Below are 18,895 nucleotides of genomic sequence, written 5' to 3' on the forward strand. Positions count from 1 at the left end.
CCCATGTTCAGCTCCCATACGGGCTCTCAGACCACGTGGATGTGTCCAGCTTCTCCTTGGATTCCTGCACTCCCCTGAACACCCTGGCTCCCCCAAATAAATGCAGTAGTTTATAATCCATTCTTCTCAGTATATTTATTTCCACTGTTTTTTTTTTTAAAAAAAAAAAAAAAACAAAAACAAGGTTTGGAGTTTGAAAACTTTCCATAAGCTCCAAAATTCACATTACAAAAAGGTTAAGGGTACAGCAAACATAATACTTCAGACAGCTACAGTTCCAGTTTGAAGTCTCTTTCATACAAGGTCATCTATCCTATACCATAGCTGGCTCTATTTAGTGCTCTGAGTTTTATTTCTGCAGTGTTTGAGCAAATTTATATTGGCTACATCAAACATTATGGGGAGCTTTAAAAACGGTTATAACTCCTCATGCTAGCCCCCAAATTAAAGATCACACTCCCATGCTGATAATGGTCACCGTTAGGTTATTAATTTTGCAAGGTAAGTCCTTCGTTTCCACATGGATAGAATTATTCCTGGGTATTTAGCAAGAACTGAAACACTTGAATTTTCTGAGTCTACTGGGATAGGCTTTTCTCCTTCCTTCTGCCTAGCACCTTCCTCCAAGTGCAGGGACAGTATGCAAATCCCTTTCTGAATGAAACTCTGGGGCAACACATTGTTTCCAGAAGTGCTGAATTTCGAATACACTGTGGTGACATAGGGGTCACTCTGGGTGTAATGTGTACTATGAGAGTGAGGCAAGCAGATCTTGCTTTCTGTTTAGTGGCTTCCTTGTCTTTTCGCTTAACATTACACAACTATATCATTTTTTTTTTTCAAGCCAGAGCTACATTTTCTTGGTTTGCCCTCATGCTACAGTGGGAGAAAGTATCACGATAAAAGAGAAACAAACCACTGTATGATAATAAGACTCATATCCAGGTCCTGCTGGAAAGGTATTTTTGTACATGTGGATATAAATTCCCATGTGTCTTGTTCTTTACTTCCAATTCTTCATGTAGTGGGTCTTGTAAGAAAAATTATACACACCACATACATATATATGTATATATGTATGTGTGTATATATATATATATATATATATGTCAATTTGAAGGGAAACACTTGAAACTAGTTATTTTCATTTGGTTTTGTTATTTTCATTTTTGTCATTCTTACTGGCAAACCCTCCAGAATTGGTAGGTCTCCACTGTAAAAGATAGGAGATAATCTGCAGTTGTCTCTAGGTCAATGCTGATATGAGAAGTTCAAATGCAGGCAGCAGGAATTCTTCAGCACTGTTTCTTTGCCTGGCACAGTGGCAGGTGTTTCTCTGATATCTTAAATGCTTCCTAAGGAGGTGCCAATTATTCAGTCCCTCCAAACCACTGGCATCCTTCTTAACCTGGCAGCTGTGAACAGTATTCCTTTGAGGTTATTCAGTCACCATGATCCAGATGCGAATTTCTGAAGCCTCCTCTCCTTTAATTGTTGTTTTTCTTTTTTTAATTTTTAAAAAACAAGCATGAGGACTTCATGTTTCTTTGTGGATTTTTATATTCGGGCTTCTCAGAAGCAGGGCCTATGAACACACTTCCTGTTGGCCTTGGGTACCTTGGGGACTCTCTGCAATTCAGTGTGAATGACTTTGAACACCAAAGAGGGCAATCTTCAGTCAGACTTCACATTCCTGCAACTGTCTATGAGAATAGCATTGCTTTCATGGGAAAGATACAGATTAAGGGCAGGGTAGCTTCTTCCTGATAGGTAATTATCTAGGGTCTAGCCCACAGAAACATAGATGCTACTTGCAACCCCAGATCAGACTAGAACTTATGTCTGATTCAGTCTCATCCAAGATGACTGAAGGCAGCAACTTCTGAGCAACAGTGACAACTTCTGTTTCTTTCTCAGTATCACAGGCGTAACCCCTGTTGGCCGGCCCTTCTTAAATTAGTGTTCTTCCTGAGACAACCAGCCAATCAGGTCCCTCACTTGGTGGTGAGGCTCATTCTAAGTGGATGTCTGATTCACATAAATGGGCCTGAAATGCTTGTAAGCCTTGGTCTTCTCCCTCCCTTCTCTTCCCTTCCCCAGAGGCTTCTTCTGGAGGGAGAACTTTTCCTTTGAAAGGAGGGTGTTCTCAGCCTCCCCTCCCCCTTCCTAGCGTGGCTGGGAACAGGAAGAACTTCTTTGGGCCTGGGTGTTTTTCTTCCTTGCGGTCCCTCTTACCTAGCTTTCCCTAAAAGTAAATCTCATACTTTACCATTCTTTTGAGTCCACATACTCAATTGTTTGCTAATGCAGACAGGAACACAAGATTTGAGAGTGGCTAGCATGGAGTTCTAACTCTATTGAACTCTCTCTGGCATCAAGACGGTTTTGCCCATGGAAATAAATTCTTAAGGAATTTTGCTCACATGTCATTTAGTTAGATTTTGAAACATAAGAAAATTGGTTCTGAGTTACTTGCTTTCTCTGTCAACAAAACAGATTGAGACACAATATATCTTGGCCCCAGGAAACTTCTAATTTAGTAGGATAACCTGCCATGTAATCATGCAAAGGATATGTGATATGAAATAAATTTTAAAATGCAGATAAGCTTGAGTTACAGAAGAAATGTTCCAGGAGTGACTGAACTAACTGAAGACTATTAGAGGTATGAGTCAGGTAGAAGGCCACAAAGGTAGCAACACTTAGGGACCCAAATGGACTTGTCTGAGAAAATGGTGAGTGTAAACAAGGAGAAGTGTGAGTTTGAATGTCAAGTTTTTTAGTTGTAATCCACCGGAGCTATGTAGCACGGGTGCATCACCCTTGCCAGGCTTCAAGAGGGTTAATTAGTTCTAAATATCTCTGATGTCATCCCTTACTTCACATTATCATCTTAGTGTAAGTCACTGGGACTCCTTAATGTTCTTACCAAGAATGTCCCTATGAGGCCCCCTTACAACATGTTGTTCCTTCTTTTCAGAAGTCTCTTTTCCTCAGTGTTCACTTGACTACCTCCTCATGCTTTACCTAAATTCATTTCTCTGCACGAGTACCACGGACTCAGAAAAGGCTTCCTACACAACCCTAAGATTTAACCTCTTGCCTCTAGTTCCATTCTTCTTGGCTTCATTGTTGTCAACAGTTCATGTCACCACCTACAATTACTCTCAATGAGACAAGAAATCTTGTATGTTTCCTTCTTTATCCATTGCCTACAACAGGAACTATGCCACACCTGAAGGGCAAATCATTCCCAAGAATGGAAAAAAAAAAAAAAATATGACTGACCAAGAAGAAGTAAGTCTATATCTGTTTGGGCTGCCAAAACTGAATCACTAATCCTGGAACTTAACAGAAATTTGCTTTCACAGAGCTTTGGGGATCAGAAGTATGAAATTTAAGTTTCTAAGCTCTCTTCCTGACTTACTAACTTACATGGACTTCCTGCAATGTGCTCAGGTGAGACAGAGTGGATGAGAGGGAGGAAAAAAGAAAGAGGAAGACAGGGAAAAACAGAGGGTGAGAGAGGAAGCTTCTTGTGTATCTCTTTATTTGATTGTGAGAGAATAATCCTAATCTGGGCTCAGTTGCCTTCAAAGATTTCATATTCATATATTATCACTTTGGAACACAAGATTCAATGCACAAATTTTAGGCATTTTCAAAAATCATGGTTCTATTAAAAACAGAGAAGAAAGAGGGAAAATAAGAATGGGATATCTCTGGCTCCAAGAGAAGAGGTGCTCCACGGCAGCTGGGGAGTAACTCTTCTTGTTATATTGTATCTCTTTGAACTGACAGTCTTAGGGGAAACTTGAGAATTAAGAAGGATGCAGCATGTCAGGCTGTGGACAGACTAAAGATGTGTTGACAACGCATAAAGTACAACTGAAATGCTACAAACTGAGAAGAAAGAGACAAAAATCTTCCCTTCTCACACCCTATAGTTGAGAAGGACACTGGACAGTAGAGAAATAACCTCTGTTCTTCTGCTGTGCTGTGAGACCTGGCTGAGATTCCTACACCCTCATCTTGAAGCTTCCCATCGGAGGTTTCCTGGTGCATGGGGACAATGTGGAAGGTATCAGTGGGACATGACTGAATACCAGGTGGCAACACTCAGTAGAAAGTACAGAAATGAGACTAAGAGTAAACTCTATGCTTCTCTTTTCTGAAAAATGACCATATTGCACAAAATCTAGTACAGCTGTACTTGCCAGTGGGTGGGAAGACCATAAAACACATTACACCTATAAAAAATTAACTATGTCCAAAAGAAGAAGCCAGTCTGTGAAAGAACACAACTCACTGAAAGGATCATGCTGTATGAAGCAATAAACACAGATTTGTTCTAAATGCATTCTAGGAAAATTTGAGACAATATATCAGTTAAACTATTTCAAGTCATTTAAAATAAAAATTCATTATTTAGAATAAAAACAACAACTACTAAATCAAAAATTGGGATACATATCAACACAAATGATTAACAAACACTTTTATTAAAGTGGAGGAGAAATGTTGAAAATGAGCCAAAAGCACAAAGGAAAAGGAAAAGGGAAAATGACAGTGGCATGTGAATGTAAATAGAGATCCAATCTACGTATAATGTATGTTCCATAAACTTGGAAAAAATATTCTTAAAGAGTAGAACAGATGAAATAATCCAAAGTTCGTTAACTATGAGAGATACTTACAGTATATCAACTACAGAAAACTAGGACACGTTAGCCATCATCCTAAGTCCACCATGGGTCCTTGCTCTGTGATCTTTTATCTTTTTTATAGACATGAGTGTGGTGTGCATATATGTGTGTTTGTATGTTTTTGGGCACATGTGTGTGCAGGTATGAATGCTTGCTGGAAGCCAGAAATGACAATCAAGTGCCTTCCTCAAGCTTTGATTGTACTCTTTGAGAACAGATCCCTTTGATTAACCTAGATATTTCTTCTCTGGCTCCCTCGCATTGGAATTAAAGGTGTATGCAACCACACAGCTTTTACATGTTTCTCATGTTTGCTCAGGAAACCCTTACACATTGGGTAGTTTATAGACTTGAAAATGATCACATGTTTGGAATTGAAGCCACAACAGAAAACAAGAACAACTGGTTGTTCTCAAGTTAACACGGAAGCTGGGATTTTCAGGCCATGTTGGACAGTGAGCATAGATTTCTACTTGACATCTTGAGGCCCATGATGGGCCCACCCCAAGCTCTAGGGAAAGAGCAGAACCCTGCTGCCACCCAGCCTTTTGAGGGATGCCAACATGGTCCAGGGGCCCTGAAGTCTTCTCATCATTTGCATTTCTAGGTTCTCACTTGCCTTCTATCAGTGGCTCCCAGAGTTTATATTCGTGGAACTTGTGATAGACAACGCTAATTCTCCAATGAAACAAAATCATTATGGGCAAATGGAAGGGCTGTAGACTTCTACTTACATGCAGGAATGTTCTGCTCACTCAGCACTCTCCCCCCAGGGATGCTGGGCCCTGCCCTCCCCAGCACAGCCCAGTGCAGCATAGCTAATTTCAGCTGAGCCGACACACACGTCTCATGTCTAACTAGAATGCAGCATGTTCTCTACCTTGAACACTGGCAATGTTCTGTCACAGCAAAATATTCTCCTGGGTACTCAAAAGAGTTACATCTTTTTTTTGGTTTGTTTTTTGTTTTTGGTTTTTTCGAGGTAGGGTCTCACTCTAGCCCAGGCTGACCTGGAATTCACTATAGGGTCTCAGCGTGGCCTCGAACTCACAGCAATCCTTCTACCTCTGCCTCCTGAGTGCTGGGATTAAAGGAGTGCGCCACCATGCCTGGCTCTCAAAAGAGTTAGATTTCTGTTAAGAGATATTCTTATAGAAGTAAAGTTACTTGTTTCAATGCCAGTGTTCAGTGGACTTCTAGTGGTGTGTCCTTTAATATTATTATTACCATCCACACTTTCCTACTCTCCCCACATCTAGAAAGAAGAAGGGTGTTGACTTTTCATAAAACCCTCAAGCTGGTTCTGTCAAAACTAAAGTGAACTGGAAGTCTTCATCCAGTAAATGGCTAAATCCATGACTGAATCAAGTAAGTTTAGGTGTATACACTAGGCTATGGATGAAAGAAGTTCAGTGGATAAGAGAAATCAAACACGCACACATACACACACACACAGAGAGAGAGAGAGAGAGAGAGAGAGAGAGAGAAGGAGGCAGAAATTCCTCTTATTGTGACATACCAGGTTAAATTTGGCTGTTTGCCTTGGGTCTAGGATTTCATTTTAATATTACCACTGGTAGGTGATAGATCTTAGTAAGAATTAAGGGTACTTATCTGTAACACATCTACAATAACAAAACATAAACCTCAAAATTCTTTAAGCTAAGCAAAATGAAAAACATAACTTAAGAATCTAACTACAATATTGAAGACAAAGACAAGAAAGTAAGAGAAATTATGCATAACAAACACATCATTCTGCTTTCCTCTTGGGGGCTTCTATCTTCTGACTTTTGATTTCCTAGAAAATAGAGGTCAAGTCAATCAGTGATTGTGAAGAAAGTCCTTTTAACATTTCCTAAACTTTGTTTCAAAGACCAAAAGTGAACTGTGTAGCATTTACTAATATTTGGCAAGAAAAATCATTTCTATGGCCCAATAACTATTGTAATGCTTTGTACTGTACCCTCTTCAAAAGACATACCTAAAATTTTACAATAAGTTCTAATTTTTTTATCTTTTTATTTTATTTTTACACCCTCAATGTCTTTTCCATGGTGGTATGGCTTACATTAATAAAGGTAGCTCTGGACCTGGAGAGATGGCTCAGTTCTTAAGCGCTTGTCTGTGAAGCCTAAGGACCCTGGTTAGAGAGGCTCGATTCCCCAGGACCCATGTTAGCCAGATGCACAAGCTGGCACATGCATATGGAATTCATTTCCAGTGGCTGAGGCCCTGGTGTACACAGTCTCTTTCTGTCTCTATCTGCCTCTTTCTCTCTCTGTCTGTCACTCTCAAATAAATAAATAAAAATAAACAACAAAAAATAAAAAAAAAAAATAAAGGCAACTCTGATTAAAAAGGACAACCTAACAGATTGCTTTAAGTAGTCATTTACTATTTCAGTGTGCATGAAAATTGTCACATGGCTAACAATGAAATAGCACAGGTGACTCTCCCCCTGGAGGAGGGGCGCTCCTCATCTGCTTCCCTATGAGAAACCTGGAGCCAAGGAAGCAACTCCACCACCACAGTCTTTTCCGAGTGGCAGTGGCTGAGTACTTGTAACAGACCCATGTTCTTAACATCATTCCTAGCTGGAATTTTGTTTTCCCTCTACTCCCCCTGGTTCTTAGAATGTGAACTTTGCCTATTTGTCTTTTTTAAAAAATATTTATTTATTTATTTATTTATTGTTTTTTCTAGGTAGGGTTTCACTCTAGTCCAGGCTGAGCTGGAACTCACTATGGAGTCTCAGGCTGGCCTCAAACTTACAGTGATCCTTCGACCTTAGACTCCGTAGTGCTGGGATTAAAGGTGTGCGCCACCATGCCCAGCTTCTATTTCTGTGTTTTGATGATGAAGTGTATGAAGATACTGATGGGTGTGGGGGGGAGTTAATTGCTCTGGGCCACAGGAATAAGGAGCGTCTGAGTGTGTTGGGAAGATTATACATCATTAGATCATATTTCCTACTGTACTATCATTACCACGTACACTACCACCCCATAAATTCAGGAAGCTTTCTTATACATGAAACTGGTTAACAACAAAAGAAAACTCAAAGAGGAGGAAAAAAAAAGCCCTTCCCCTTGCAGCTTATTCTATTCTTGGCTAAATACATTTGACACTAGCAATTTGCATTCATTATATTTGATTTATATTCTTATGCCAAATCATCCAATTGTAGCCTATTTAAAATTTTTGCCTACAGCAAAGCAGTTAGAAGTCATGCCCATGGCATGACTATAGCCAGCAATGACTGAGCTCTGGTAATGCCAACATGCTTAAAAATGTACTGACTATATTATGGATGAGTCCAAATCACACCGAGGTGAAATGCTGGCAGAAACTCCTTGAGAATGTTTAGGCTTCTTTGTTTATTTGGCCTATTTTTTTGTTGTTTAGATTTTATGTTAGGAGTATATTGGTGCAAAATATCTGTTAGTGAAGAATCGTAGTTATGTAGAAATAATATCAGGATTTTTTTTTTTTTTTAGTTTCCTTTAGAAGGTTAATGGAGTAATCCTGATTTCTTTTGCATAGTTGATATTTATTTGGGAAACAAACAAAGAACAACAAAAACAAACAAACAAACAAAAACCTTAGTAAAAGCAAGCTGGCAAACAGCCCTGTGAAGTCCTCATACCCAAGCAGCAAGAAGAGACATTTCATATTAAGTATTAAGAAGGAGAAGGAGTAGCATCAGACTGCTGGGCTGTATTAGTTACCATTTCATTGTGATGACAAAACACCTAACACAAAAGTCTTTAGAACCAGAAAGACTTGTTTTGGCTGGCAGTGTGGAAGTGTCCTGTCCATGGCTGCTGGGCATGTTTGAGGTAGAACGCCATAGTTGGGAGGGCGCATGGTGAGGATGGCACTTTACTGCAAGACTGACCACACAGTAGAGGGCTCAACAGAAAGTGGGCATGGAGCTGCTCACAGTGGTCTACCTCCTCCAGTCAGACACCCTCCCCGCAATGTTCCAACAGCCTCCCAAAGTCGTACAACTAGCTGAGAGAAAGCTCCGAGCCTGCGGGTCTGAGGGGGGCATTTCATATTTATCCCACAGCACAGGACAAAGCAGGATGTGGCATTTCCCTCCTTGGATTCAAGGTAACCTTCTTTTCAAAGGACTGACATCTGAACGTGTTTTGCCTCATGGCTGTTCAGCTCTTCCTTTGCTCCTCTAAGTTATGCTACTTTTCTGAAAACTCATGAAAGTGGGTCTTTCCCAAAAGTTCATGATTTTATGCTGTCTACAGGAGTGGTGGCAGATGGTTTTACAAACTGCCATTTATTTATAAGGACTCATAACACTTAGCCATTGCCTCTCAGGCACATTTTCATTTTGTATTGTTGGTTTGCCTCTGTGGGCTCTGTCCTCAGGAACTCCTTCCTAGATTACTCCCTGCCTCTTTAGGTCAGATCTAGCGAGGTCTTAAAGCCTTTGAGCAGTTGGGCATAAGCACTTTTGCTTTGCCACTGCAGAAGTAAGCCCATTAATCACCTCCCACTTTAAGAATCTACTCCAAGGTCTAAGTCCATGAAAACTGGGACAAATAAATTAAACCAAAAATACTTGAATTTAATGGCATGGTGTCTAGCTTTTTGTAAACAGTTGTGAAAGAGGGGAAAACACTAATTCCAGAACAGCTCTGAATCTTCCCTGAGAGTTTCGTATGGAGGAGAGTGTATATACACACAAATGCATGCACAGACATTTTAAGTAATTGTGTAAATTTTAGACTTTATCAAGAAGAACAAATTCCACTTATTTTGGTGCTTTTTAGATATATTTAATTTCTTAAATTAATGACCCTATTCAGACACAAACTATATTACATTAATTAGGTTCCATGTAGGTGGAAATCCTATTTGTTTATTTCCAGATGTTTTGGTCTGTGTCTTACCTAGTTTATGGTCTATGTTGGTACCAGGATTTCTACTGTGGTCTACAATTAAATCTCAAATAGAATACTTTTATATCAAGTAAGAAAAAGAGAATATGACAATTCCTGAAAAGTAAAATTCTTAATTGCATATGTTATTTTTTGGAGGAGAAAATAAACAAATATTTTGAAATCAGTAACATTAAAATTATATTAGACATATCCTAGTAAAGTCTTAGATTTGTTTCCCTGGTTGTTGAGATAGCATCTTCATGGTCCAGCAAGGGGGAATTGAAAACAATTATTTAGAGAGAAAGAATAGCCCAGTGCTTCACATGGCTGGGACAGTAAGTATGTAGAATCAGTAACTAGAGGAAATGCTCATGGCTTCTGTAGTGAATCAATTGTCAATCCCCAGTGCCCACAACTTGAAAACAAACAGGGTCTTATAATTTCCCATGAATCCTGGGCAGATAAGGCAAAACCTTTCAAAAAAGCATTAAAATTGAATGGGATCTATTCTATACTCCACAGCTGGTTAAAGAACACAATATTAGTGCCATGTCATTTTCCTCATTGTCTATGTGATGTCTGAAGTGGAAATGGCTTTCCTCCATGCAGGAACTAAGTGCGAAATGACTTATGGAGCAGACAAGTTCACAGGCACAGTGGGGCATTTCGTTACACCTTAGGTTTTAACTGGCATGAAAAACTCATGTTGGGCTTTCTCTAACCTCTTGCAAATGCTTCAAACTGCACGTGTAAATGTTAATCAATATTCCAGACCTATTGAATAAAGAAAGGCATGGTGAAAAATCAAAGTACAAATGGCCAGTCTTGTTCTGTGAAGGGCTATTCAGCTGTCAAAAACAGGAGAGAATATATATATATATATATATATATACACACACATACATATGCATATATATATATATATATATATATTAATTGTTTGTTTTATAAACAGCACAATAAATAGTGATAAATCTTATTCCCTTAGTGATTAAAACAGATAAAAACCAACACAAATGTATGATGCATAATTCACATCCAGTGAGTACAACGGATAAAGTATTCAGGAGCAAAATGAGTAAAGTTGGGGGCAGTTAGAAACGACTGGGGCAACATCCATGACTGGTGAAGATGGCACTGGAGAACATCTTTGAAAAGAGATAAAATCTATGTGGATACTTATCTCTGAGTATTCCTGACAGCAGACCCAAAGTGTAAAGATTCTAACACAGAAACCTGCATTCCATGTGGTGTGAGTGTCAGTAAGACAGGAGATGGGGTCAGGGAAGTAGCATTAAATCCATATAATCCAGAGGCTACCTGACAGAGCGTGAATGTGGCTTGGCTCTGTGTGCAATGGCAAGCCAGGCACTAATGAGGCTCTTATAGCCAGTCTAATCACTATAATAAGGAAGGCATTGAGGGGCAGCATAGGTAAAGGGAGAGTCGCAGTTTTGAATATTTGTTTGCACACTATATTGGTAATTTTTGTTGTTGTTGTTGTTGTTTTGAGGTAGGGTCTCACTTTGGTCCAGGCTGACCTGGAATTAACTATGTAGTCTCAGGGTGGCCTCGAACTCTCAGTTATTCTCCTACCTCTGCCTCCTGAATGCTGGGATTAAAGGAGTGTGCCACCATTCCTAGCTATGCTGGTAATTTTTAAACAATATCCAGAAATTCATCAGTGCTATTTTATAGATAGTGTTAAATAAGATATTATGGGTAATTAAGTCATTGGAAAATGAAATCAATCTCTTTTAAAACTTTTACGTCCTCCAGACAATTGAATGAAAAGAATATTATGTTATTTAAAAAAAAAAAGAAGAAAGAAAGAGGCAACATCTTTGCCAAACAAATGCTGTTGCATCTACTAGCAATAAAGAACTTTATACATACATATACAGTTAAGAATGGGAAGGGCAAATTATTACATACACACATAAATATATTTTTAATTAATTTACTTATTTGCAGAAAGGGATAGAAGAGAGTCAGAGAGAATGGGCAAGTCAGGGCCTCCAGCCTCTGAAATGAATTCCAGGTGCATGTGCCATTGTGCATCTGGCTTTACTGGGGTATTGAACCAGGTGGTTAGGCTATGCAGGCAAGTGCCTTAACAGCTAAGCCATCTCTCCAGCCCTATGTAAATATATTTTAATTAATAATCAAAAGTATTTATTTGTCTATGATAAAAAATATTGCTAGGTGTGATATATAGCTTGTAATCCCAGCACCTGGGAGGTAGAAGCAGGAGAATTGTGCGTCTGAGGATAGCCACAGCTATGTATCAAGTCCCAGCCCAACCTGGACTACATGTCTCAAACAAATAAAACAAGGTTGAAAACATTCATGACTTTCTAAACTTAACATGTACTGTACAAAAAGAACTTCTAATGAAAAATATTAACCTCTAAATTACCCAAAGAATTAAAATACACTGAATTTACATGCTTTCTACACATAGCATTGCTAATGGATAACTAGAACATATGTGTATTACACATTTAAACACATAGGTATTTTCAAAGTAGGACAACTTGTGAGGTGGCATTTAGTTAAGTGATATAATTTTTGGACTTCAATTGAGGGGAGAAAATTGTGAAGGGCAGGTTGTGAATTAAGAATCTACTTTCCTTGTTTGGGATCTTCCAAAAGCTAAGTAACATTTACGGGCATAGAGAAACTCAGAGTGACAAAGTCAATTTAGCACTTGACATCACATTTTAGAAAATACACAGTGCTTGGAAACTGGTTAAAAGAATTGGTAAAAGAAATAAGTAAAATTTCTATCACATATTTTGTAAGAATGAATACCAGATGTATTCAAAATTGAAAGACAATATAAGGCATTTCAATTACTGTCAAAAGATACCGGTCAGCATTCATAATTTTGGCATGGGAAAAGCTTTTCTTGTACAGGTATTGAAATCAGAAATTCAAAATGAAAAGATGGAAAGTTTTTATTACATATCATTTTAGAATTTATACAATAAAAACAATGAAGGGCAATTTAAAAACTAAAACACTTAAAATAGGAATAAATACAAATAAGCACCTTTAGTATGTCATGAGCCCTTACATAACAATAGGAAAAAAATGAGTACTTGGTACAATAACATACTAATGACATGAACAAATAATTCATGTCCCAATACAAAGGAATACATATGGGCAGTTACTATAGTAACAAGATTCAGCTTAATCAGTTAATTTTTTATATTTTTATGTAGATGTTTTAAATAACCAGGTGCCATTTTACATTAGCAAAGTTGTGTGTGTTGGCAGGGTGGGGGAGGGGCAGAGAAAGGGGGGGCTGAGAGAAGAAGATACAGAAATAGAGAGGGAGCCAAGGAAGGAGGGCTATAGAGACAGAGATTGAGAGTAAGGAAGGAAACAGAGAGAAAGAGCTCAGTAACTTCAGAGGTCCACTACCCTCCACTTTCCTCTGGCTAGATGATCTCATTGACGGTCCTGCATATTTAATTCTTCCATAAAAATATAAATGAATATACATATTTTAAACTCCATACAATCCCCTGATTCTCTCTCTGCATTATTTCTTTCTGTCTTCTCCATCATTTGCTAATGTCTTTAATATACGCCAACTTATGGGGCATTTTCTTTCCTCTAATCTTTGCAGCAGAGCACATATTTCTTGACATATTTCTGAAAATCCTTCCTTTTTTGTGGACTGATCATATCCCATGCTATCTAATGTGGGAATTCCTAGAGACTCAGTCCAGAATTCTTTTCAGTTTTTTCTTTTTATAAAATGGAGAAAACTATTGGTCTATTGATCATGTCGTCCTCCAACTTCTCACTACCAGGAGCTACTGTATCCCCTCAAATGGAAAGCTGAATTAAAATATTCTTCCACATTCCTTCCTGCCACGTGTGTGATCACAGCAACAAGAACATAACTAAGAAGTTGACCACATAGTTATAGATTATATATTCACAAATCCCATTGACTTTCCTTTGTATGAATAAAATAAGTTTGTTCATTCTACTATCATTGAACATTTTCTGTAGCTTCAGATTGGGGAAAATTAAAAATCTTCCTTCATTGAAAATTCTAGATGTGTGTTAATGAGCATTTTCACTTGTTTCTGTGCTGTCTACAAACTATTCAATAGTAGAATAAGTGCATGTTCATTTTTAGTTTGTTTTCTATGTGAGTCCTAGGTGCTGCAAATCTTTCTCCACTTTCTTGTTTTCCAATTCTTTATACTGTCAGCTGGAGTGTCAGCACAGTTTTAACTAGCATTTCTCTGATAAGTAATAAAGCCAGTCTTTTTTCTAATATTTAATGTAATTTTAAAAGCTGAAGTCAACTTTCTACAGTATAATTTTACAACTATAGACAATACATTTTATATAAGAAATGTCATAGCTTGAAAGAAAGTATATCATTAATATCTTAAGTATATCTTTGGAGTAAATATGTATGTGTATTTACTGCCATTTGAAAATATTTTAGTATAATTTATTTTCAATTTATTTTCTTTTCCCATTTGTTTATGATAGATCCCAGGTAGGCACACATGGCCTTAGACTCATGTAGTTATGGTTGGCCTTGAACTCTTGATTCTCCTTCTACCTCCCAATTGCTGGGACTATAGGCATGCATGAAAATAATCTCTTTTAAAAGTATTATCTTTTTGTTTCACCATTTCATTACTTCCAATAGTGTCAGGACCGTATAATTATTTTTAACACTGAATTATTTAACAGCTTTGTCAATGACATGATTGGAAAAGACAGCATCTATTCATTTAAAAACTTTTCATTGACATGGAAAATTATTGCTGACTTTTCTACCATAGTGATAGGGATTCTAAAGAAAGAAAATCATCCACACTTAACTCTTTACTTAGTCACCTCATGCTTTATGGCCCCTTGGCAATGTCTAAGACTTCTTTTTCCTTATACTGGAATATTGTAGTTGGAATCACTTTAACAATTACAATAGACTCTAGTAAACCAATGAGTCTTTCATATTAAAAGAAAAACTAGGACATACATATATGTTTATGGATGTTGGCTTCAGATGTGTCTTCAGTTCATTTCAGACAAGTTTTCTTTTAATCATTCACCTCTGCACTTGGAGAATTACAATAGAATGCAGCCATTTTCCTAGCCTCTTCATGAGAATATCAAAGGTTTTAATAACCTACTTACTATCATAAGATCTGTAAATCTGGTTATATTTTTTTACAGTTATACTATCTTGAAGAATCTAGGCTTCAATAGTCCCTTCCAAAGGAATCCCTTCATATTACCTAGGGGATGTATTAGCTTTCTAATGGTTCTCCCCATATTTTGTCAAAATAGTATTCATTCCACACATCTTCCCAACCAATTTTCCTCATTCTCCACCACATTTCACCATCTCAGAACTTTCATTGTCATGCAAAATTAATTAATACCTGTTTTGTGTCATCTTGTCTATGCCAAAAGCATAACCACTGTCTCCTAACATGTGCTTTCAAACTTCGTGTGTTGAAAGATACTCTGAACTCTTCTCCATAGTGAAATCTCCAGTGCCATAAACCTTCCTTCCAATTAATTATAATTTCTCACAATATGAACTTGAGTTGTAAGATGTACATTCCTCAGGAAAACCATAACATTTTCCTCAACTCCATTGCGATTTTCTAGGGTTTTAATGTTGCTTTAAAGTGTATGTCAACCGTTTAATAATTAGTTCAGTAGATTCCACTAGTTTGCAACATTCTCAGGACTGTTGTTTCTGGGGCTGCTCTATGGCCCTGTGACGGGCCCTGTAAGCACGTGTCTGAATGTATTGTCCTGCTGATCTCACAGGACACTTTGTCTGCCACGGTGTCACACCTCGTCAAGCCTGCAACAAGTTACTGCTCACAGTTTCCCTCATATTCAGGATAACACTTGAAACATTTATCGTTAAGAAAGTATAAATAGTGATTTGAAAATAATATTTAGGGGAGGTGCTGTGGTTAATGAAGTTTCAATGTTCTTATTTGGAACTGAACTGTGTTTCAAATATCTGCATATTAAAAGCTTGATCCTCAGCCTACTATAATGGGAGGCCATAGAACCTATAGGAGGTGAGACTTCATAGAAGTTGTCATTGGGAAGTGAGCCCCTGAAAGGAAAAGTGGAAAACATCTCACTTTCTCCCTCTCTCTCTCTCTCTCTCTCTCTCTCTCTCAATCTCTCTCTCAACCTCTCTCTCTCTCTCTCTCTCTCTTTCTCTCTCTCTCTCTCTCTCTCTCTCTCTCTCTCTCTCCCTCTATCCTAATACCATAAATGACTTGAGAAGTTTCCTCCCCCATCTCCCCCATATGTTCCATTTATACCATATGCACCATATGTTTGTCTAGCTGTAGTCCAGAGGCAATGAACCCAAGCAACCATGGACTAACATCTCTGAACCCTTAAACAAAGATAAATAATTCCTTCACACAAGTAGTAGAATGCTTCAGTCATGTTCTCACTGTTACAGTAAACTAACAGTCATTATGAAACTACCACTGGAGAAATGGAACCAGAAAATTCAGAGGGAAGAACATCTGTGTTGTTTCAATACAATTATTTTCCAAAGAGGTAAGGTATTGTGAGTATAGCACTGTGTGTCAAAGTGGGGGATCATATATTTGACAAAATAAGCATAAAACAATTGCCTATCGATTTCACTGGGAAGAGATGAAGCCTAAATGATACAAAGCAATTTAGTGCAGTCTGACTAAGTAGTGTGAACACCAGTAAGTCCCAATTCTCTATCCATGATGCTATATACTTAGCAGGAACTCACTGTATTTCATGTATACTTTTAATTAAATTGTTTCATGTTTTCTTGTTTTTTGTTTAAGGCATAATTTGTGAGAACACTTACTTTTTGGGGAAGATCTTGCTTATATGCTTATGTGATATTTTTATGCTTTGAATCCTTTTTGATTTTCCCTCATTTTCCTGTCTTCCTCACTTGCCTCATTGTGGTTATCTTCTCATTTTAGATAGTAAATCTGTTGTAAAAGCATATATCTCCCATGTTGGGAGATTTGTCTCCCATATGTATATATGGCTGTAAAGTGAAATTATACATATATATATATATATATATATATATATATGTTGGATTGTTTCATTTTACAGATATATATATATATCTGTGTGTATATGTATATATATCTATATATCTATATCTCTATATATATATCTCTATATATATCTATATACAGCCATATACATACACACATATATATACAGCCATATGCATATATATATATATATATATATATATATATATATATATATATACAGCCATATACATACACACACACACACACACACACACACACACACAACGTATATATATGACTTATCAAAGTTCTCCATGTCTCCTTCCTTAGCTGTTTGGGTTTTGATGTTTTTGTTTCTTCCTGAAGCAGAGCAGTAATACCTGGATCTATATTATTAATTCTAGTTCATGGGTCACTTTTATATTTTTCATACTTTTTATTACTTTGACAATTTTGGTAAGCATATGAGTTTGTGGTGGTATGGTATACTGTGTTCATTGAGTATGGGCTCAATTGCGTACAAGTGTAAGCGCATACATGCATGTCTGTGGAGGCCAGCTCTCCACATTGGATGTCTTCCTCAGTTGCTCTCTGTGTTAGTATTCTGAGTCAGCATCTTTCACTGAACCTGGAGCTCACTGATTTGGCTTCAGTAGGCAGAAATTCTAGAGTTTCTCCTTCTCCCCAGTGCTAGGATCACAGCAACTTGCTACCACATCTAGGTGTTATGTGAGCGCTGGGGACCAAATGCTAGGTTCTTATGCTACTGACCATACCATCTCTCAAGTCATGGCAATTTATTTTATGTAAAACACACTTCCTACATGTAATCTGAAGATATTTTTGCCAGATTTAGCTGTGTTCCTGGTAGGCACTCTGACACACCACCATTTAATGACTTGCTTATTAACTTTGAGGGTGACTGACAGGATTTGGAGCCTGGATTTTAATCCCTTATGAAAATTGTTTGGTTTCTTGCTTACTCATTTTTTCAATAGTTCAACTTTCAAAAGTCCTGACAAAGGCACAAAGAATTTACCAATAGCAACACTTAAGCTAGCTTATATGTTCAAACTTTTGTTCTCATAACACCAGGAGTACATTAAAAATCCTGGTTCCTCAGATATGCTTTTTTTTTTTTTTTTTTTTTTAGTTTTTTAGTTTTGCAAGCAGCCTCAGAGGATAAATCAGCCCAAACATCAGGCCCAACTCCTTGTTCTGTGTGTCTGAGCTGACTTCAACTACTTTCTCCAGATCTGAGCTTACAAAATTATTTCCAAAATTTCTTTGGTAGGAGCACTTGTTTAAATGTCTGCTCTGCTATTACAGGAAATGGATTTCTACATGTTGATGAAAAAAATGCTTGGTCAGGATTTTCTTTTAATTTTTTCCTGAATAATTGATCAAAACCTGAGAAGCAAAATTTCTAAGATTCTTTTACTAGTAGGTTCTTTATAAAACAGATCTCTGAAATCCAGAAGGCTAAGAAGAAAACAGTAAAACTTTACTACCTGGAAGTTCATTTCTTACATAGAAGAAATGAATGAATCTCTTATATAGAAGTAAGGACTATGACATTTTAAGGTAATTGTAGAATAATTCACTTAGAAAACATATCATAATTTTATAATAAAGTTAAGCAAAAATTGGGTTGACTAAACCTGGATCCTTCTAGATTTGTACTGAGCTATCTTTTCCATATCCCTTGCAACAATGTTACCCATAATGGCTCAGTGTGCTGAACGCAAAGGAAACCATGGGTAGGCAGAAGACAGACTTGAGATTATCTTCACGTATTTTTATCTTTAATCACATCTTTATTGTTTTATTTTTCCTGCATTTTTGTTCAATAGATTAAAAAATGAAAACAAAGTGTATGAAAACTACTTCCCTTGGGTAACCTTGGAAATGGTGGGTTAGTTGCAGAATATTAATCTATGTGGTTAAATTGTTTTAACACTGTACTGTCAGAGGTTTTGTTTCTTTATAGGAAGACTTTCTTTTCCTATCTGGACTTCAAAAAGCTGTCAGTATAACTCTGACAATGACACTTACTGTCAAACTTACCAGGCCTCAATTATGGTAACACTGTCTTTTGAAGTTTTCTTTTCAACATGAGAAACATAATTTATTATAAAAGGTCTCCACAGAAACTGAACATATTCAAAGGCCCCCAACAGGCTGCTCTTAAGAGAACCATAGGCAGGAAAAACCTTAT

This window comes from Jaculus jaculus, chromosome 15, assembly GCF_020740685.1.
Source record: "Jaculus jaculus isolate mJacJac1 chromosome 15, mJacJac1.mat.Y.cur, whole genome shotgun sequence".
Taxonomy (NCBI): Eukaryota; Metazoa; Chordata; class Mammalia; order Rodentia; family Dipodidae; genus Jaculus; species Jaculus jaculus.